The sequence below is a fragment of the Heterodontus francisci genome, chromosome 2 (assembly GCF_036365525.1).
Source record: "Heterodontus francisci isolate sHetFra1 chromosome 2, sHetFra1.hap1, whole genome shotgun sequence".
In the NCBI taxonomy this organism is placed as follows: Eukaryota; Metazoa; Chordata; class Chondrichthyes; order Heterodontiformes; family Heterodontidae; genus Heterodontus; species Heterodontus francisci.
This window is the reverse complement of record NC_090372.1, coordinates 87,676,879-87,698,786: the sequence shown is the minus strand read 5'-3', so window position 1 is coordinate 87,698,786 and position 21,908 is coordinate 87,676,879.

Below are 21,908 nucleotides of genomic sequence, written 5' to 3'. Positions count from 1 at the left end.
GCAATTGGCCGTCCAATGGGAAATCCATACTTAAGCTGTGGCGAATGGGATTGTGGTCAGGGGAGGTGGGGGGGTGGGGTGGGGTGGAAGGGATGTCGGGGTCAAGGATAGAAGCAGGAATGTTGCTTTTGGAGATATGCATCAAAACAGTTCTGGATTGCAGAGAGATAGCAGCCAAGTGTCAGGAGAAAGATGCAATAGCTAAAATACTGTCTGACTCATGCAAAGCAGCAGGAAGAATCTAAGTCTTAAAAATCAAGGAGTGGAGGTGGTAGGGCTGATTCTTCATCAGGCCCTCCTCTTGAGGGATGTGAAGGCTCAGACTGCTGCCTCATCAATCTTACCTGATCTGCATGATGCAGACCTGATAGCACCAAAAGAATAAAGTAAAACACCGATTATAAACTTGGTTTAAAGTTGGGCCTCTGTGCGATCCAAATCCCTAGACACAACAACTGAGGATCAATGCAAATTGACATCTGATAGCAGGTTCCTTCTCCTGCTTTATCCCTGAGACATGATCCTGTTAAGTGTTCTCTGTAATCATCCTTGTCAGCCTCTTGTATCTTACTGTCTAACACTTGCCTTCTCTTTCCCAGGTGGATGTACCCAAGATGATCCTTTGTTATGTGGGTAGGGATGAAAGACAGTGGATGCTGGAGGTGCACAGGGGGTCTGGGTCACATAGTTCTAGGCCTGGGTCACATGATACCGACACGGCATTCCGTGCCACACATAGGAAAAGAGATGGGAAACAGAAGTTATTATGGTATGATCATGGCAACTCTTCCAAAATTGCTAAAAGCTGAACGAATCACATGCTGTGCTTCAGTGTGCTTATGCATTGGTGTCAGCGAGCGAGTGAATGAGTGAGCATATGAAAGAAATTAATGGGGTGAGAAGAAAGAACATGAGAAGGATGGGAGTAACCCTGAATGGGTTATCAGTCTCTGATTTGGGAGATCTGAGAATGGCCTCCTCATGCAATGGCTGTAAGTTGCAGGGTCCAGCTCCTGTCCGAGATTGCCTCAGCCTATTTTGTGGAGCCTTCTCTTGCAAACAAACAAGGTGAGAAATTAAAATTATCAGGAGGACAAACAGTGATAAGGAAATGTTATCATGCAGTGAGTGTGATTAAGTGTGCATACATCATGTAGCTATATTGAGAAGGAAGGATTATTTTCAAGTGAATCCCCCTAAACAAATATAAATTGTTGCTGTAAAATGTGTTGGTGCGGAATGCCTTGGCATTTGATGGGGTGGAAAGACTTTGTGACACACACATATAGACAGTTACCTCAAATATAAGATACTGGTTGTTAATCCTTTCTTGGCTGACCTGGTGACATCTCTAAATTACTTAAAGCAGCCAGTTCCAGTTTCAGACTGAAATGCATTGTCACCATCTGCCAAGCACTCTCTGTTGCTCTCCTGTGTAGATGGTGGTCTGGGTCCCAAAGAGGTTCACTCTACTCTGCTGCAAATGTTCACAAGACTGCTTCTAAAACATCAGGAAATTTTGGGGTATGTGCTGCACCACTCTCCCTTCCATTTGTCCTAAAAATTGACTGGCATTAATCCTCATAAATTCAAACAAAAGATTGCAGCTACCCTTCAAGATGCTGCAGCAGGACTTTAGATCCTGCAGCTGCAGCACTAGCTACCCTACCCCACAAGCACCAAGTTCCCAATGAGTGTCACACTGAGGGCTTGCTATCATCATGTATATGAGTCTGACTCCACATGTTTCACTGGCCGTCAGGTGTGAAACTTGCAGGGCCCAACTCCTGGTCAGTCCAAGCTTCAACAGGGAAATTCACCCAAACAACTTATTCAAAAGATAAATAAAAATAAAATAAAAGTATTTTTTTAAATTTATTCATTGGATGTAGGCGTCACTGGCCAGGCCAGCATTTATTGCCCATCCCTAATGGCCCTTGAGAAGGTGGTAGCGAACTGCCTTCTTGAACTGCTGCAGTCCATATGAGGTAGTTACACCGACAGTGCTGTTAGGAAGGGAGTTCCAGGATTTTGACCCAGCGACAGTGAAGGAACGGCGATATAGTTCCAAGTCAGGATGGTGTGTGACTTGGAGGGGAACTTGCAGGTAGTGGTGTTTCCATGTACTTGCTGCCCTTGTCCTTCTAGTTGGTAGAGGTCGCGGGTTTGGAAGGTGCTGTCTAAGGAGCCTTGGTGCATTGCTGCAGTGCATCTTGTAGATGGTACACACTGCTGCCACTGTGCATCGGTGGTAGAAGGAGTGAATGTTTGTAGATGGGGTGCCAATCAAGCAGGCTGCTTTGTCCTGGATGGTGTCGAGCTTCTTGAATGTTATTGGAGCTGCACCCATCCAGGCAAGTGGAGAGTATTCCATCACACTCCTGACTTGTGCCTTGCAGATGGTGGACAGGCTTTGGGGAGTCAGGAGGTGAGTTACTCGCCTCAGGGTTCCTAGCCTCTGACCGGCCCTTGTAGCCACGGTATTTATATGGCTACTCCAGTTCAGTTTCTGGTCAATGGTAGCCCTTAGGATGTTGATAGTGGGGGATTGAGCGATGGTAATGCGGTTGAATGTCAAGGGGAGATGGTTAGATTCTCTCTTGTTGGAGATGGTCATTGCCTGGCACTTGTGTGGCGCGAATGTTACTTGCCGCTTATCAGCCCAAGCCTGGATATTGTCCAGGTGTTGTTGCATTTCTACACGGACTGCTTCAGTATCTGAGCAGTCACGAATGGTGCTGAACATTGTACAATCATCAGCGAACATCCCCACTTCTGACCTTATGATTGATGGAAGGTCATTGATGAAGCAGCTGAAGATGGTTGGGCCGAGGACACAACCCCGAGGAACTCCTGCAGTGATGTCCTGGTGCTCAGATGATTACCCTCCAACAACCACAACAATATTCCTTTGCGCTAGGTATGACTCCAGCCAGCAGAGGGCTTTCCCCGATCCCCATTGACCACAGTTTTGCTAGGGCTCCTTGATGCCATACTCGGTCAAATGCTGCCTTGGTGTCAAGGGCAGTCATTCTCACCTCACCTCTTGAGTTCAGCTCATTTGTCCATGTTTGAACCAAGGCTGTAATGAGGTCAGGAGCTGAGTGGCCCTGGCGGAACCCAAACTGAGCGTCACTGAGCAGGTTATTGCTAAGCAAGTGTTGCTTGATAGCACAGTTGATGACACCTTCCATGACTTTACTGATGATTGAGAGTAGGCTGAAGGGGCAGTAATTGGCTGGGTTGGACTTGTCCTGCTTTTTGTGTACAGGACATACCTGGGCAATTTTCCACATTGCAGGGTAGATGCCAGTGTTGTAGCTGTACTGGAACAGCTTGGCTAGGGGCGCGGCAAGTTCTGGAGCACAGGTCTTCAGTACTATTGCCGGAATATTATCAGGGCCTATAGCTTTTGCAGTATCCAGTGCCTTCAGTCGTTTCTTGATATCACGTGGAGTGAATCAAATTGGCTGAAGTCTGGCATCTGTGATGCTGGGGACTTCAGGAGGAGGACGAGATGGATCATCAACTCGGCACTTCTGGCTGAAGATTGTTGCGAATGCTTCAGCTTTATCTTTTGCACTGATGTGCTGGGCTCCCCCATCATTGAGGATGGGGATATTTGTGGAGCCACCTCCTCCAGTTAGTTGTTTAATTGTCCACCACCATTCATGGCTGGATGTGGCAGGACTGCAGAGCTTAGATCTGATCCGTTGGTTATGGGATTGCTTAGCTCTGTCAATTGCATGCTGCTTACGCAGTTTGGCATGCAAAGAGTCCTGGGTTGTAGCTTCACCAGGTTGACACCTCATTTTGAGGTATGCCTGGTGCTGCTCCTGGCATGCGCTCCTGCACTCTTCATTGAACCAGGGTTGGTCTCCTGGCTTGATGGTAATGGTAGAGTGGGGGATATGCTGCGCCATGAGGTTACAGATTGTGGTTGAGTACAATTCTGCTGCTGCTGATGGCCCACAGCACCTCATGGATGCCCAGTTTTGCATTGCTAGATCTGTTTGAAATCTATCCCATTTAGCATGGTGATAGTGCCACACAACACGATGGACGGTATCCTCAATGTGAAGGCGGGTCTTCGTCTCCACAAGGACTGTGCAGTAGTCACTCCTACCAATACTGTCATGGACAGAAGCATCTGCGGCTGGTAGATTGGTGAGGACGAGGTCAAGTATGTTTTTCCCTCCTGGTGGTTCCCCCACAACCTGACGCAGACCCAGTCTAGCAGCTATGTCCTTTAGGACTCGGCCAGCTCGGTCAGTAGTGGTGCTACCGAGCCACTCTTGGTGATGGACATTGAAGTCCCCCACCCAGAGTACATTTTGTGCCCTTGCCATCCTCAGTGCTTCCTCCAAGTGGTGTTCAACATGGAGGAGTACTGAGTCATCAGCTGAGGGAGGGCGGTAGGTGGTAATCAGTAGGAGGTTACCTTGCCCATGTTTGACCTGATGCCATGAGACTTCATGGGGTCCGGAATCAATGTTGAGGATTCCCAGGGCAACTCTCTCCCTACTGTATACCACTGTGCCACCACCTCTGGTGGGTCTGTCCTGCCGGTGGGACAGGACATACCCGGGGATGGTGATGGCAGTGTCTGGGACATTGTCTGTAAGGTATGATTCCGTGAGTATGACTATGTCAGGCTGTTGCTTGGGACAGCTCTCCCAACTTTGGCACAAGCCCCCAGATGTTAGTCAGGAGGACTTTGCAGGGTCGACAGGGCTGGGTTTGCCGTTGTCGTTTCCGGTGGCTAGGTCGATGCCGGGTGTTCCATCCGGTTTCATTCCTTTTTATTGACTTCGTAGCAGTTAGATACAACTGAGTGACTTGCTCGGCCATTTCAGAGGGCATGTAAGAGTTAACCACATTGCTGTGGATCTGGAGTCATATGTATGCCAGACCAGGTAAGGACAGCAGATTTCCTTCCCTGAAGGATATTAGTGAACCAGATGGGTTTTTACAAAAATTGACAATGGTTTCATGGCCATCATTAGACTAGCTTTTACTTCCAGACTTATTAAATTGAAATTCCACATTCTGCTGTGGTGGGATTCAGACCCATGTCCCCAGAGAAATACCATGGGTCTCTGGGTTACTAGTCCAGTGATAATACCAATACGCCACCGCCAACCCCTTCTCTTACAGGAACTGCTAATTAACAGGAGCTTTCATCCTTATCAATGATTTCACCCTCAGCAGCAAGATACAACTATGATAATCTGTTTCATAAACAAATCGCTGGCTCCTCAATTGTTCATTTGGATAAACTTCCATCTCCAGTGCTCTCAGTGCATTAAATTTAATGAATGGGAAATTAGAGGAAGCAGACACCCAAATTCCTGGTAATGTGCTCCTGGGACGCATAATGCACTCCACCAGGAGTACTGAAAGCAAAAAGAATTTACTATGGTGATTTAATCCAGTAAATTAAATTAAGTCATGCAGACCAGGAAGGTTTCAGCATTGATGTTGGTTGTGTGCTGAGTTCGTTGATTCCAGCCATGGCCGAAGGATGGATATCTGTTGACTTCAGCTCTCTTGAACTAAAGAGAGGACTTCCTCAGTGCTTCCTCTATAATGATCCATATTTTCCTTTCAAAATGACTGAGAGACTAATAGCACTCACCATTATTTATGTCCAAATGGTACAGTAACTTCAGGTGAGAGGCAGATGCATGGTGAGACTTAAATATCCAAAAGCTGCTCTGCTGTTAGCTTCACAAAAATGGTATCTCACTGTCTAGCTCACCATTGAAATGTATTGAATGCTGTGAAGCTGCTGTATTTGTGCAGTAGACATGAAGTAACTGAAGTTAATTTTTGTCCATTCCAGTTTAAGTACCCTTTTAAAAATAAGTGTTAACTACTGACAAATAACCTCTCTGGCACTGAAAATGACGTAACAAGTGTGGAGTTTCAATTTTTCAGGTTTTAATTGTTGTTCGAAATTATAAAAGTGTAAAATTTTACTTTTTTTTACTTTTCCTATCTATCTCTTGTTCCTCTCTTACTTAATCCAATCTTTCTTTCCCTCTCTTCATTTCTCTTTCTGTACCTGGTTTAACATTGAATGCAGCCATCCAACTTCCTTTTAATTTCACAATCCTCTTTATCTGATTGGATAGGGAGATACCCTGCTGCTTGTTCTGTTCACTCAGTTCGCAGATGCCCTATTTCCATCAGTGCAAAGTTTTCATCTCGCACTTTTAGCAACTTGCCAGGCAAAAAATGTAAAAACCTACATGTACAAGGGCAAATCTAACTAATGGCAGATGTCAGAATGGCCTCCTTCTGTGCTGTAACCATTCCATGTTTCTATGCCCTGCCATAGCGAATTATGGCCTGTTGTCTTGACAATATGTCCAACCTCATGCTGAAAATGGCACTTTTATTAGACCAGAGAGAGATTTACAATTCTCCTGTTCTTGATCTAAGTGAGATTGCAGGATTAATACCACATCATGTTGAAATGTAGCAAAGGTTTCTGTTGTGGTCATATAATGGGATTGCCCAGGCATATTTTACATAGGATTGTAAAACAGTACAGGGAGGATTATTAATTACTTTATCTGTATAAGATACAAATCTAGGTCCCAGAGATCAAGGAATAGTTTCCTAGCCCACCACACTCTTCATGCATTTTTATATTTGAATTTAAGACATTTCTTACAAGGAGCTGAATGATTTACGATTGTGGTGATAAGTATAGCATTTGTGGTTGTGGAGCAGGGTCTGGTGATTGAAAACAAATTGCAGTTAAGAAAATAAATGACTGGCGAATAGTGTCTGCAAGGAAAGGTCAAAAATAACAATAACAGTTGGATTCTTGACACAAAGCCACAGTTGTAGTGCAAGGTGGAGACAATTAGTAACAGGGAACTTTACTCTTTAGGGTCTTACAGATAATACTGCAGATTTAAAGAGGCCAACTGTTACCATTTTATTTGAACAGTCAAAAATTCAGAGTTGGCATCCACTTATTTGCAATTTTCTGTGGATAAAAATAAATACCATTCTCAACTCCACCCCCGCCACCGACTCTGACTTGATCCCATTGCTGCACCAGGGAATGACATTCTGTTGCACCATTTGAGCAGGAATTCTTTATCTCACAACCACAGAGTGTAACAGAATTCTACGCTCAGAGCAGCATAGCACCAGAAAGGAGCTGGGATTGGGAAAGAATAATTCTTCCATGAACTGGGGTGGGAGAGAGAGAGAAGAATGGCAGTGCGAGCTGGGAGGGATGAAATATCTTAGGATGTTTTTCTGCCTGATAAGGCCTATGATACATGCAATCCCATTCCGTTAAAAAATGTAATAACATAAATCTTGAAATTCCTGGTGGTGAAAAGCCTCCATTACCCGAGTGGGTGGGGAAGGAATTTGTGGGAGGACTTAGGTGAGTCATTGTTCCTTTTTCTTGTTCTGACAGAAATTGGGCAGAAACGTCTTACACCCACCACCCCCTCCATGTGGATGTCATTGGATGAGGTGGGATTGGAAGGGTAATGCCATTGGCCAGAATTCCAGACAGTTCTGTCTTTGAAGGCCCCAATGCCTGAATGATTTGGTGTCTCAGGATCAGATACTAACACGTGTGTATGAAATGCTGCAGAATGATCAAGTCCCATGGAAAAGCAACAAAATTAATAATTGGCTTGCTAATTAAAATTTCAAAATCATTTTATGCCTTTTTAGCTGACACAGTAACCCCATTTGCATTGCAGCAAGATGTCACAGATAATGTTTATGTCCTCCCTCTTCACACCCCAATTGATTTGGAAGTCGCAGTCGTACAAAAGCTGTTGTGGGTGCCCACCCACATTGTGCAAATAACCCTGACCCCATTTTGAATGGGGTCAAGAACACATCCATGTGCCAGGCAGAAGTTCTGCTCCCCACTTCTCCACCATCAAGAGGAGGCTGCTTGTGGAATTATCAGGCGCCAGTCCAGTGACCTTTTACTTTCATATGTTTTACTCTGATGAATTTTGAAGGCCTATTCAGATCTTGGGTCTTTGGGGAGTCAAGCTTCTAGCAACTGAGTGTAAAGATTGGATTACAAAGCTCATCTAGAGTCTCAAGTTGTGAAAACATACATCACAGGATTGTGGCAGAATGGACTGTCAAAACTCCAGATGGGAATTCAAATCATGATAAACATAGTGGACAATTAAGCAACTAACTGGAGGACGTGGCTCCACAAATATCCCCATCCTCAATGATGGGAGAGCCCAGCACATCAATGCGAAAGATAAGGTTGAAGCCTTTGCAACAATCATCAGCTCGAAGCGCTGAGTGGATGATCCATCTCCGTCTCCTCCTGAAGTCCCCAGCATCACAGATGCCAGACTTCAGCCAATTCGATTCACTCCGCATGATATCAAGAAACGACTGAAGGCACTGGATACTGCAAAAGCTATGGGTCCTGACAACATTCCAGACCTGTGCTCCAGAACTTGCCGCATCCCTAGCCAAGCTGTTCCAGTACAGCTACAACATTGGCATCTACCTGGTAATGTGGAAAATTGCCCAGGTATGTCCTGTACACAAAAAGCAGGACAAGTCCAACCCAGCCAATTACCGCCCCATCAGTCTACTCTCAATCATCAGTAAAGTGTTGGAAAGTGTCAACAACAGTGCCATCAAGCGGCACTCGCTTAACAATAACCTGCTCAGCAACGCTCAGTTTGGGTTCCACCAGGGCCACTCAGCTCCTGACATCATTACAGCCTTGGTTCAAACATGGACAAAAGAGCTGAACTCAAGAGGTGAGGTGAGAGTGACTGCCCTTGAAATCAAGGCAGCATTTGACCGAGTATGGCATCAAGGAGCCCTAGCAAAACTGAAGTCAATGGGAATGAGGGGGTTGGAGTCATACCTAGCACAAATAAAAACGGTTGTGGTTGTTGGAGGTCAATTATCTCAGCTCCAGGACATCACTGCAGGAGTTCCTCGGGGCAGTGTCCTAGGCCCAACCATTTTCAGCTGTTTCATCAATGACCTTCCATCAATCATAAGGTCAGAAGTGGGGATGTTCGCTGATGATTGTACAATGTTCAGCGCCATTCGCGACTCCTCAGATACTGAAGCAGTCTGTGTATAAATGCAGCAAGACCTGGACAATATTCAGGCTTGGGCTGATAAGCGGCGAGTAACATTCGTGCCACACAAATGCCAGGCAATGACCATCTCAAACAAGAGAGAATCTAACCATCTCACCTTGACATTCAACGGCATTACGATCGCTGAATCCCCCACTATCAACATCCTAGGGATTACCATTGACCAGAAACTGAACTGGAGTAGCCATATAAATACCGTGGCTACAAGAACAGGTCAGAGGCCAGGAGTTCTGCGGCGAGTAATCTAACCTCCTGACTCCCAAAGCCTGTCCACCATCTACAAGGCACAAGTCAGGAGTGTGATGGAATACTCTCCACTTGCCTGGATGGGTGCAGCTCCAACAACACTCAAGAAGCACGACACCATCCAGGACAAAGCAGCCCGCTTGATTGGCACCCCATCTACAAACATTCACTCCCTCCACCACCGACGCATAGTGGCAGCAGTGTGTACCATCTACAAGATGCACTGTCGCAACGCACCAAGGCTCCTTAGACAGCACCTTCCAAACCCGCGACCTCTACCAACTCGAAGGACAAGGGCCGCAAATGCGTGGGAACACCACCACCTGCAAGTTCCCCTCCAAGTCACACACCATCCTAACTTGGAACTATATCGCCATTCCTTCACTGTCGCTGCGTCAAAATCCTGGAACTCCCTTCCTAACAGCTCTGTGGGTATACTTACCTCACATGGACTGCAACGGTTCAAGAAAGCAGCTCACCACCACCTTCCCAAGGACGATTAGGGATGGCCAATAAATGCTGGCACAGCCGGCAACTCCCACATCTCATGAACAAATAAAAAAAAGCTCTCTGGCACACTTTAAAGGGCACATGTTTATATTATATGTATTATAGATTATGATTCCTTTGCAACTTTTTCAGACATTCCTGAAAGAAGTGTGTGAATCAGATTACCAGTCTCTGTGCAGATGCATGATAGTAATGGAAGTGTTGGTTATAGCTTTTAGCAGAACTATTAACCCCTGAGGAATACATTCTCAAACATGTTCAAGCCATGTTTATTTATGAGTGAAGTATTTATGAGACAAGGTGAGAGATTCCCAGTTTAAGAGAATTAGGTTTGGCTCATCTGTTTCTTGTTCTTGTGAATGAATTATGTCTATGCATTGGTTGAGATACCAGGGTCAACTCACAATCCCCCTCCAACGTATCCAAATTTCAAAATGTGAATACCTAATTAATTCTAATTAGTTGAACAAATGATCAAATAATTAAGCTTTAGAGGATTAAAAACGTGGCATGAAAAGTTTCCTGTATTAATGTTTGCCAAATGACTCTTGCATTCACTAAGGGTGCTTGCAATGCTGCCTTCTCCAGTTCCAAGACTCCTTAGCTTTATCGTCTGTCTCTTCTTCTAAAGGTTTTTCCTGCATCTGGATGCCCCTTTCAATTTTTGATTTTGTGGAGAATACAGCAGACCATCGTACCCTCTAAATTTTTTTGTTGTGCTGGGCCGATTTGTTTAAGAACGCAGGCCCTTTAAACTTCATTGCACAGCCGTGCATGTGCAGTAATTTAAGGGGGTGAATTGTGCGTGAAAGTGAAAGCTCACTAAGGCTCTCCCGAAAGCGGGAGTTGCCTGCAATTGTTTTGCTGGATGCTGAAGGGCAGCATCATATGTGAAATGAGGGCAGTTCCAAAGATTGGCTGCTTCAATACTGAATCATTGTGGTTATTGCTGCAACATGTGCAACAAAGGAGGATAATCCTGTTTGGTGTCAAAAAGCTCTCATCATAAATTCAAGTTCGGCTACTTTTTTTTTATTCGTTCATGGGATGTGGGCGTCACTGGCTAGGACAGCATTTATTGCCCATCGCTAATTGCCCTTGAGAAGGTGGTGGTGAGCTGCCTTCTTGAACTGCTGCAGTCTTTGGGATGTAGGTACACCCACAGTGCTGTTAGGAAGAGAGTTCCAGGATTTTGACCCAGTGACAGTGAAGGAACGGCAATATAATTCAAAGTCAGGATGATGTTTGCCTTGGAGGGGAATTTGCAGGTGGTGGTGTTCCCAATTTTCTAAAGATGCAAATTTAGATTATGATTAGAGATACAGCACTGAAACAGGCCCTTCAGCCCACCGAGTCTGTGCTGAACATCAACCACCCATTTATACTAATCCTACACTAATCACATATTCCTAACAAACATCCCCACCTGTCCCTATATTTCCCTACCACCTACCACTAGTGACAATTTATAATGGCCAATTTACCTATCAACCTGCAAGTCTTTTGGCTTGTGGGAGGAAACCGGAGCACCCGGAGAAAACCCATGCAGACACAGGGAGAACTTGCAAACTCCACACAGGCAGTACCCGGAATCGAACCCGGGTCCCTGGAGCTGTGAGGCTGCGGTGCTAACCACTGCGCCACTGTGCCGCCCCCTGATAATGCAGGACTCCAATGCATCAAAACTATAATTTCATTCTGCAGCTTTGACCCCCATCCCCAAAGTGTTATATATTTAATTTGCATTCAATATGTTCTTCCATATTGCAAAGCCATTATTACAACTCCTGGCATATTTACTCCTTGCAGAACATCCTGGCTTTATCATCACATTAAAGAACTGTCACTACTGATGCAGGATTAATAAATGCCATCTGATGGGCTGGTTAGAGAGAAAGTTGCCAAAATCTTCCTGTTTCCCCACTGCTGCCCCTAAAACAATGGGAGCCAACCTTTTATTGAAATTACATTTTCAGCTACCACCCTTGAGGTAGATTCCCAGCCATTCATCACTTCGTTCAAATTATTAAGAGAGGGTTCAGAGAGAGGGAAGAAAGATAAGGGAAACAGAGGAATTCAGAGAAGGGGAGGAGGCAGCAGACAGAAAGACAGGGAAGTGAGGGGAGGAACAGATACGAAGCGACTTGGATAAATGTGTAAGAAGATAGTAATTGCTACTTCAAATAAAACAGGCTAACTCGACACTAGAGCACCTTCATTGCTTTCTATTTCCCTCCTTGTGTTTGATAAAGTGTCTACCAAAACTCGTTTTCACAGCCACATCTCCTTCCTCAGTGACTGTCTCCGGCTCCGACTTATTCCATGTGGATTCCAACTACAGTTTCACCTATCATGGTTTGAATCCACCCAGGGTTACAGGTATCTCCGAGAAATACAATGTTCCTCGGTCTGCAGTTCTCACCGCATCCTGAGATCCACACTCAGTGCCATGCACCGCCACATGTACATTCTGGACCTCTCTCTCCAGAAGCACTGCCACACCTTATCTCAAATCTGTTCTACTCCGCAGTTTCATTTCATCCTTCGTCTTATCCGATGCATTAGCAAATAACTTTTTTTCTTCCTTTCAGGTGTCAAGGAACGCAAGCTCCAGCAGCTGTTGGGGACTAATGCCCCTCCAGATCCTTCTTCCCCTTCACTTCCCTCTGACCCCACCCCTTCTGATCTGACCCCTTGCCATGTATTCACTATACCCTCTGACCTCCCCCTCTCTGACGCTGACGTTCTATATTCAGCAAAAGACTCAGCTTCATCCCCTTACGCCCCCACCTCAATGAATTTCGCGCTCGGCACGACATTGAGCTTTTCTTCCATCGCCTCCGTCTCCGGGCTCAATTCTTTGACCAGGAGTCCTCCCCCTGATCAGCAGACCCTTTCACCCGTCTCCAGCATTCTCCCTCTACCTGGACCCCTCCCTCTGGCCTCTTACCCACTCTTGATCTTTTCATTGAAAACTGTCTGCGAGACATTGGTCATCTCAATTTCTCTGCCCCCCTCACTCACTCTAACCTGTTCTCCTCACAACTTGCCACACTCCGTTCTCTCAGGTCTAACCCCGACATTGTCATCAAACCTGCAGACAAGGGTGGTTCTGTTGTTGTGTGGCGTACCGACCTCTATCTTGTAGAGGCTCAGTGCCAACTCTCAGACACTTCTTCCTACCTCCCCCTGGTCCATGACCCCACCACCGAACATCAAGTGTCTGTAAACTGGACTGTCACTGATCTCATCTCCTCTGGAGATCTTCCCTCTACAGCTTCCAACCTCATAGTCCTGCAACCCCGGACAGCCCGCTTCTACCTCCTTTCCAAAATCCATGAACAGGACTGTCCCGGCAGACCCATTGTGTCAGCCTGCTCCTGCCCCACTGAACTTATTTCTTCCTATCTTGGCTCTTTTCTCCACTGGTCCTGTCTCTTCCCACCCTGCGTCATTTTGACAATTTCCAGTTTCCTGGCCCCAACCACCTCCTCTTCACTATGGACGTCCAATCTCTCCACAATTCCATCCCCCACCAGGATGGTTTGAGGGCTCTCCGCTTCTTCCTTGAGCAGAGGCACAATCAGTCCCCATCCACCGCCAGCCTCCTCCGCCTTGCGGAACTTGTTCTCACATTGAACCACTTCTCCTTCAACTCCACTCATTTCCTTCAAGTAAAAGGTGTTGCTATGGGTACCCGCATGGGCCCTAGTTATGCCTGTCTTTTTGTAGGATACGTCGAACATTCCTTGTACCAGTCCAACTCAGGCCCCCTCCCCCAACTCTTTTACTGACACTTTGATGACTGTATCGGTGATATTTCCTGTTGCCGCCCCGAACTGGAAAACTTTATCAACTTTGCTTCTAATTTCCACCCTTCTCTCACCTTTACATGGTCCATCTGCGACACTTCCCTCCCCTTCCTCGACTTCTCTATCTCCATCTCTGGGCATAGGTTGTCTACTAATAGTCATTGTAAGCCCACTGACTCCCACAGCTACCTCGACTACACTTCTTCATACCCTACCTCCTGTGAGGACTCCATTCCATTCTCCCAGTTTCTCCGTCTCTGATGCATCGGCTCTGATAACTTTATTTTATTTTATTTAGAGATACAGCACTGAAACAGGCCCTTCGGCCCACCGAGCCTGTGCCGACCAACAACCACCCATTTATACTAATCCCACATTAACCCCACATTCTCTACCACATCCCCACCATTCTCCTACCACCGACCTACACTAGGGGCAATTTACAATGGCCAATTTACCTGTCAACCTGCAAGTCTTTGGTTGTGGGAGGAAACTACAGCACCCGGCAAAAACCCATGCAGTCACAGGGAGAACTTGCAAACTCCACACAGGCAGTACCCAGAACTGAACCCGGGTCGCTGGAGTTGTGAGGCTGCGTTGCTAACCACTGTGCCACTGTGCCGCCCATGATGCTACCTTCCATGACAGTGCTTCTGATATCTTTCTTTTTCCTCAACTGAGGATTCCCCCTCACTGTGGTTGACAGGGCTCTCAACTGTGTCCGTCCCATTTCCCGCACCTCTACCCTCACCCCTTCCCCTCCCTCCTAGAACCGTGACAGGGTTCCCCTTGTCCTCACTTTCCACCCCATCAGCCTCCATATCCAAAGGATCATCCTCCACCATTTCCGCCACCTCCAGCGTGATACCACTACCAACACATCTTCCCCTCCCTTCCCCTGTCAGCATTCCGAAGGGACCATTCCCTCCATGACACCCTGGTCCACTCCTCCATTTCCCCCACCACCTCATCCCCTTCCCACGGCACCTTCCCCTGCAATCGCAGGAGGTGTAATACCTGCCCATTTACCTCCTCTCTCCTCAGTATCCAAGGCCCCAAACACTCCTTTCAGGTGAAGCAGTGATTTACTTGTATTTCTTTAAATTTAGTATACTGTGTTTGCTGCTCACAATGTGGTCTCCTCTACACTGGGGAGACCAAATGCAGACTGGGTGACCGCTTTGCGGAACACCTCCGCTCAGTCCGAAAGCATGACCCCGAGCTTCCGGTTGCTGGCCAATTCAGCACTCCCCCCTGCTCTCATGCTCACATCTCTGTCCTGGGATTGCTGTAGTGTTCCAGTGAATATCAAAGCAAGCTCAAGGAACAGCATCTCATTTACCGATTAGGCACACTACAGCCTGCCGGACTGAACATTGAGTTCAATAATTTCAGAGCATGACAGGCTCCCCATTTTACTTTTATTTTTAGTTATTTTTTCTTTTTTGTGTTTATTTTATTTTAGTTTGTTCAGTTTGTTTCTACTGTGCCTACCCACTGTGTTTTGTTTACATGTTTGTACTTGCGGCTGTTCAATTTTCAATCCGTTAACACCCTATCTGTACTAATGCTTTGTCTTTCAACACACCATTAACATATTGTTTGCCTTTGCTCCATGACCTTCTGGTCAGCTATTCTGTGACCTTGTCCTATCAACACCTTCTCTTTTGTTATCTCTTGTTCCTCCCCCGCTTTACTTGCTTAAAATCTTTTACATTTCTTATATCTACCAGTTCTGAAGAAGGGTCAGTGACCTGAAGTGTTAACTCTGCTTCTCTCTTCACAGATGCTGCCAGACCTGCTGAGTATTTCCAGCAGTAATAGCCACTTAGGCTGTTGAAAATGATGCATTAGCTCAAAAACAGAACGACAGATTAGCTGAAGGCGAGAAAGCCAATGAAAAGGAAACTTTATAATCCAAACAATTTGGGGTACAGTACACTCAGTGTTCAGAATTTAAGAATTTCAACTCTTATTACAGACTTTCTCAGTTTAATGAAAGTATTTTTGTTTAACTCTACGCACAGAACAGATACTTAACAGTCAGAGCATTTCTCTGGCATTTGGTATCCAACACAAGTTCTCATTATTACATCGATATTGGAAAAATATGTCTTAAACTACAGTTAATGAGAGCAGCCAAGCATTACTTTGGAAAGATTACAACCTTTTGCTGATGTTGATGTTACACAGAGTGTGACTGCTACCGAGTGGCCATAGCATATCAGCATAAGTGGGGATTTTTTTCGTTCATTTTTACTGGTGAATACACCAAAATAAGAATGTCATAGGAAATTCAATTTAATAATACCTTTCAATTTATACTATCAATTTTAACATGAAGAACAGCAAATCCAATAATCACACTCCTGGAAGGAAAAGGAAAGTGCTCAGTTGCAATTTCTACAGGGGTTCTATTTTTTATTCATTCACGGGATGTGGGTGTCGCTTTTATTGCCCACCCCGAATTGCCCTTGAGAAGGTGGTGGTGGTGAACTGCCTTCTTGAACTGCTGCAGTCCATGGGGTGTAGGTATACCCACAGTGTTGTAAGGAAGGGAGTTTCAGGATTTTGACCCAGCGACAGTGAAGGAACATCGATATCGTTCCAAGTCAGGATGATGTATGACTTGGAGGGGAATTTGCATACATCTGCTGCCTTTGTCCTAGGTGGTTGAGTTCAAGGGTTTGGAAGGTGCTGTCGAAGGAGCCTTGGTGAGTTGCTGCAGTGCATCTTGTAGATGGTACACACTGCTGCCACTCTGCATCGGTGGTGAAGGGAGTGAATGTTAAATGTGGTGGATGGTGTGCCAAACAAGCAGGCTGCTTTGTCCTGGATAGTGTCAAGCTTCTTGAGTGCTGTTGGAGATGCACCCATCTAGGCAAGTGGACAGTATTCCATCACACTCCTGACTTGTGCCTTGTAGATAGTGGACAGGCTTTGGGGAGTCAGGAGGTGAGTTACTCACTGCAGGATTCCCAGCCTCTGACCTGCTGTTGTAGCCACAGTATTTATGTGGCTGGTCCAGTTAAGTTTCTGGCCAATGGTAACCTCCAGGATGTTGATAGTGGGGTATTCAGCAATGGTAATGCCATTGAACATCAAGGGGAAATGGTTAGATTCTCTCTTGTTTGGGATGGTCATTGCCTGGCACTTGTGTGGCGCAAATGTTACTTGCTACTTATCAGCCCAAGCCTGGATGTCCAGGTCTTGCTGCATCTGGACACTGGCTGCTTCAGTATCTGAGGAGTCGTGAATGGTGCTGAACATTGTGCAATCATCAGCGAATATCCCCACTTCTGAACTTATGATGGAACGAAGGTCCTTAATGAAGCAGCTGAAGATGGTTGGGCCTAGGACACTACCCTGAGGAACCTTGGCAGTGATGTCCTGGGACTAAGATGATTGACCTCCAACAACCACAACCATCTTCCTTTGTGCTAGGTGTGACTCCAATCAATGGAGAGTTTTTCCCCTGATTCCCATTGACTTCAGTTTTGCTAGGGCTCTTTGATGCCATACTTGGTCAAATGCTGCCTTGATATCAAGGGCAGTCACCTCACCTCACCTCACCTCTTGAGTTCAGCTGTCTTGTCCATGTCGGATAAATGCGAATGGCCCTAACGGAACCCAAAATGAACGTCAGTGAGCAGGTTATTGCTGAGCAAGTGCCATTTGATAGCACTGTCAATGACGCCTTCCATCACCTTGCTGATGATCAAGAGTAGACTGATAGGGCAGTAATTGGCTGGGTTGGATTTGTCCTGCTGTTTGTGTACAGGGCATACTTGGGCAATTTTTCACATTGCCGGGTAGGTGTCAGAGTTGTAGCTGTACTGGAACAGCTTGGCTCGGAACATGGCTAGTTCTGGAGCACAAGTCTTCAGTACTATTGCCAGAATTTTGTCAGGGCCCATAGCCTTTGCAGCATTCAGTGCCTTCAGCCATTTCTTGATATCACATGGAGTGAATCGGATTGGCTGAAGACTGGCATCTGTAATGCTGGGGACCTCAGATGGAGGCCAAGATAGATCATCCACTTGCCAATTTTGGCTGAAGATGGATGCAAATGCTTCAGGCTTTTCTTTGTGCTGGGATCCTCCATCATTGAGGATGGGGATACTTATGGAGCCATCTCTTCCAGTTAGTTCTTTAATTGTCCACCATCATTCACGACTGGATGTAACAAGACTGCAGAGCTTAGATCTGATCCGTTGGTTATGGGATCGCTTAGCTCTATCTATCGCATGCTGCTTACACAGTTTGGCACGCAGATAGTCCTGGGTTGTAGCTTCACCAGGTTGACACCTCATTTTGAGATATGCCTGGTGCTACTCCAGATTTCCTTCCCTAAAGGACATTAGTGAGCCAGATGGGTTTTACAACAATCGACAATGGTTTCCTGGTCACCATTAGACTTGCTTTTAATTCCAGATTTTTATGAATTGAATTCAAATTTCACCATCTGCCGTGGTGGAAATCGAACCCACGTCCCTAGAGCATTAGCTTCGGCCTCTGGTTACTGGTTCAGTGACATTACCAATACACCATCGCCTCTCAGTCTTTCACCGTAGCTTCACCGAAAGACTGCCTGAACCCGCAGAGAAACAGTATCAGTGGCTAAAAATGGGATATTACTAATTTCTGACCAGGAATGGCCCTGGGGACGAATTCTTCTCTTGTTGACAGGTTTGCACTGCAAAATACTCACTAATGTGCGACTAATTGAGAACAATAGATCTATGTGAAGTTAGGGTGTCAAGGGATATGCAACAACAGTGGGTAAATAGGGTTGAGATACAAATCAGCCATGATCTAATTGAATGACAATATAGGTTCAAAGGGCTGAAAGGCCAACTCCTGTTTCTATGTTCCTAACTTGCCGTGATATTTTCCCAAAACCCTCATTGGTTATGTAGGAGTGCTTGAGTCCAAAAAATGATCTTCAATTAATTACTTTTTGAAGTGTAATGTAGGGAAGTGCAGTATCACACTCACAAGAAGTGCAGTAATGAAAATACAGAACCAAACTGAAGAGTTATAAAAGAGTGGAACAATTTTAAACAGACTGGTACATGTGCTGTCAACAAAATGGAAGACAAGACACATGACCCTCAGCATCTCTTGCACTCAAATCCACATGCGGGTCTACTAAGACTGAAAACCAATTAAACCCCGTCTACATGGAAATGCGACAGATAATCACAACTGCATGTGAGCTACACTCAAACACAATAGGACAAGACTTTTTGTAGACTTCTTGCCTCTGAATAACCTCCATTACAATGGAGTGTGAACCACCCTCATCTCTTCAGAATGGGGCCATCAGCAAGACCATTATACAGCCCAGCTTAGACTGAAACCTGAAGTCACATGGGCAAAGCCAACCCTGGTAAAATCTTCACCTTATAAAGTAATTATTTTGAGGAACAAAGTGGGGAGTCTTTTCAGGGCAGAACTGGAGGAATAACATCAGTCTGGCCTCTCCTCAACCACACAGTGCAACAAAAAAAAAACACCTTGAGTTCCAGCAGGTCTAAGAGAGAGAAACAGAGAGAGATCATTTCCAGCCAATACAGTTGAACCCTGCTGAGACAAGTTGGAAGCTAGTTACAGCAGAGACAAGAGTGTGCCTTTGCAAAACTGACTTTTCTACCAGTGAGAATTGACCTAAGACATCAGCACTGTCTTTAATCCGAAATGAACTGCCAGGAGACTGAAACAGCCCAACGATTACCAGACAACCAGCAAACAGGTCCGCAACTTTAAAAATTCACCTTCTGACGAGGATCCCACAGATTATTCCTGAAACAACACACCTTTACAACCTGAACTCTGAACACCTCTTACCCTGTATTTTCTATCTATCTTTTCTTGAGAGTGCATGTGGGAATGAATGTGTGCGTTAATGGTGGTGTGATCATTTCGGGATTTGTTTAAAATAAATAGTTATTTTTCTTTACCTACGAGAAAAACCTGTAATTTGTCTGTTTATTTGGCAAATAAAACAAAAGGGGGTTAAAACAGCAGTAACAAAAACATTTGCTGTATTCAGTTGGGAAGTGAACAGTGCAAACAAGCCATGTTATCACCCACCTGGCCATAACAAATTGGAAGCTTGTCTGGGATTGGAACAATCAGACTAATGGAGAAATATGGAAAAGGGAGGATAATTAACCTCTGAAACTGGAAAATTGAACAAATAGGTTCTCTCGTGTTAGTTTTTTTCTCTGCGGTGCTAGGAACAAAAGATATGGCCACATTTAATGCTGAAGGGTTTGTAGAGTAGGGAGACATATCCCATGATAAATAAATTCACTTAAACATTGAAGATTTAAAAATCCTAGCTACTGAGGTGGGAATCACTTTTAAACAAAAAACAAAGAAACCTGAAATGGTGAAGAGTCTAGCTAACTATTTTAAACTTACCCCTGAACCTGAAGAAGAAAGCCTGGAATCTGAGTCTGAAGAGGTAGCTCTAGCTAGAATTCAGTTGCAGTTGGAAAGGAAAGAAATACAGTTGCAGTTCAAATGAGAGGAGTTTCAGTTTCAAAAGGAAAAGGAAGAGAGAGAGTTTCAGCTTCAATTGGAAAGAGAAGAAAGGGAGTTTCAGTTAAAAAGAGAGGAAGTACAATTGCAGAGAGTTGAGTTAGAAAGGCTGCCAACCCAAAATGAGAATGCTGCCAGCAATTCAGACAGTATCCCCAATTTGGAGCAAAATTTTGATATACTGTGATGCTCCTGATTAGCGCCAAAATTTAATGAGGAGGAGTTGAGTTATATTTTATCTCCTTTGAGAAAATACCTACCAGGCTAAAATGGCCAAAAGGATACTGGGCTCTTACAAGGTAATTTTGTGGGTAGGGCTCACAAAGGTTTTCTCTGTCTAAGATAGAGTTCAGTGCTTGGTGTAATGTCTTAAAATGTATAAGCTTAACTTGAAGTGATTAGGATAAGTAATAATGCTTTAAAATATTGCTAAAGTAGCTATTAAATGTGTAAGCTCCGTGGCTGAAAAGCAAGCCAAGGTTATGTTAAAAAAAACGATGGCGGCGAAAAATATGAGTTAAATATGAAAAGACTGTAGTGGTATGTTTGAAACTAACAGATAATGAAAAACAGAACATTAATGAAGTTGCAATCAAACAGAAGGTTTAAAACTTCAAAGATCTATTATCACTAGAGTAAAAGACATTGCTGTAACTCCTGTAATAACTGTTTGTATGAAGTTTCTAGATAAGGAATAACTAAGTTGCAAGAAAATGGAACATAATGATACCAGAAAATTAAGCATAAATTTAATGTTAAAGTTTTTAAAAATGATGGTTAAGCAGAATGAGTGAGATAGCCCAGGCGATTGTCAGTTGCCACGTAGGCTCGAAGGAGAAAAAAGGTATAAAAGAACAGCTATTGAGCATGAGAAGCAGCACAAAGAAAGAAGGAAGAGAATCTTCAGTCAACAGAACAGAACAAGAGAAAGACTGACTGCACCACAGTCACTCGGAGGGCTACTGCCGAGGTTCTAACGAACAGACTGTAACGATTGTCTTTGTTAAGTATTATTTCTTTGCACTGAATGTAAACTACTTAATAAATCTGCTGCACTTATAACCAACATATATCTGTACCCATCGTGGTCTGTTGTAGTCACAGATAAATCACCCTTGTTGGATTAAATTGAATCCTGAAAGTAGTAGGAAAGCTACATCTGTTATCAGAAGAGAGTTCCTCTGATTATGAACAAACTAAAACAGCATAATAATAAAAGCAAAATACTGCAGATTCTGTTAATCTGAAATAAAAACAGAAAGTGCTGGAAATACTCAGCAGGTCATAGTCATAGAGTCATAGAGAGATATAGCACTGAAACAGGCCCTTCGGCCCACCGAGTCTGTGCCGACCATCAACCACCCATTTATACTAATCCTACATTAATCCCATATTCCCTACCACATCCCCACCTTCCCTCAATTCTCCTACCACCTACCTACACTAGGGGCAATTTAAAATGGCCAATTTGCCTATCAACCTGCAAGTCTTTGGCTGTGGGAGGAAACCGGAACACCCGGCGGAAACCCACGCGGTCACAGGGAGAGCTTGTAAACTCCGCACAGGCAGTACCCAGAACCGAACCCGGGTCGCTGGAGCTGGACAGCATCTTTTGCGAAAGAAGCAGAGTTAATGTTTCAGGTCTGTGACT